General features: G+C 44.2%; 1 non-coding gene across 1 annotated transcript; it reads left to right on the plus strand.

The window, feature by feature from the left end:
• The first annotated feature begins 880 nt into the window (after positions 1-880).
• Positions 881-1,021, plus strand: LOC115284600. Its single transcript, XR_003905282.1, has one exon. It is a non-coding gene; the product is annotated as a small nucleolar RNA SNORA81 (small nucleolar RNA).
• Positions 1,022-1,049: the final 28 nt, after the last annotated feature.

The following is a 1,049-nucleotide window of genomic DNA, read 5'->3' on the forward strand; positions in this document are numbered from 1 at the left end:
GGAGGGGCTTGTTAGAGTTCATGTGCCCTTTCCCTACAAGATCTGTTGACCATAGAAAAGCCCTTGGGCTCATTCTCCTCAGGCCCCTCACAATACATTAAAGAATTCCAATATTTGGCCCTAGTATATGATCTCGTCTGGCATGATATCCATGTAATCCTGACCTCTACCTTAACCTCAGAGGAAAGGAAACGAATCCAGACAGCTGCTCGGGACCACACAGACCAGATTCATATTACCGGTCCCACAATACCTATTGGGGCAAAGGCCATACCGGCTACCGACCCTAATTGGAATTACCAGCAACAGGGAACTGGCCACAGGCCACGGGATCAGATGATCCAATGCTTGCTGGCAGGCATGCGAGCAGCCTCAAATAAGTCTGTTAATTTTAATAAGCTCCCAGAAAGTCTCCAAGAGCCCAATGCGATCCTGTAGCACGGTGTAAGGCTGTTCTCTCACTCTAAGTTTTCCCTCCACTGGCCAGGGGGACTGGTTCCCATGTTCTTTGTCCTAGTTTTGTTGATTGTCTAGAGTCTAGGGACTCATTGGACACCAACAGATGACCCAATAAGTACATTAAGGGAACCCCTGAGGAAAGGGGTGGGGACAGGGGCAGACCATTAATATGAAGAATTAAAGTTTAAATGTGGAAAGAAGAGACAAATGCAAAAACTCAGCAAATTTGCAGTAGGATCAATGTCGACGTGAACGAAGTGACACAAAATGAACCCATCATAACTCACAGGTGAAAAGAGAATTTGAACCAGCACGGCCCAATCAACGCATCTCATCCAGGAGCGCTCCTGTAAGGTTATTAGAGGGATTCTCAGACCTTACTACGGGAAGAAGGGTACAAGCAAATGTATTCAAGTATTCAACGTTCAAAACACATCCACTCTGTAGTAATGCTAGCAGAGTACACACAAGAAGAAAAATAACTGCACTAGATTGTAAAGACTGGGGTGGACCTCTTTCTTAATGTCCAGTGTCTTTTGTCTTAAGATTTGGTGTTATATGTAAAAAAACAAACAAACAAAAAAAAAAAA

This window comes from Suricata suricatta, unplaced genomic scaffold, assembly GCF_006229205.1.
Source record: "Suricata suricatta isolate VVHF042 unplaced genomic scaffold, meerkat_22Aug2017_6uvM2_HiC HiC_scaffold_11453, whole genome shotgun sequence".
Taxonomy (NCBI): domain Eukaryota; kingdom Metazoa; phylum Chordata; class Mammalia; order Carnivora; family Herpestidae; genus Suricata; species Suricata suricatta.